Source organism: Geospiza fortis, unplaced genomic scaffold, assembly GCF_000277835.1.
Source record: "Geospiza fortis unplaced genomic scaffold, GeoFor_1.0 scaffold6755, whole genome shotgun sequence".
Taxonomy (NCBI): Eukaryota; Metazoa; Chordata; class Aves; order Passeriformes; family Thraupidae; genus Geospiza; species Geospiza fortis.
The window spans coordinates 8,243-8,584 of NW_005055545.1; positions in this window are offsets into that span (position 1 = coordinate 8,243).

Here is a 342-nt window from a genome sequence, read left to right on the forward strand (position 1 = left end):
GGGCTCAGGGGTGGGAATTTGGGGAGGGGGAAGCGCAAGGAAGAGGAGAGGATGAGGATGGACGGAAGGACGGACGGACGGAGACGAAGGCTGAAGGATTTACCGTGAGCTGCTCCTGCGGCGGAGGAGGCGGAGGAAGCGGAGAGACAAGGCACGGTCAGACAGAGCTGCTCAGGACATGCTCAGACTTTACTCACAGGATGCTCAGACTTTACTCAGGGAATGCTCAGACTTTACTCACAGGATGATCAGACACTCAGGGGATGCTCAGACTTTACTCAGGGAATGCTCAGACTTTACTCACAGGATGATCAGACACTCAGGGGATGCTCAGACTTTACT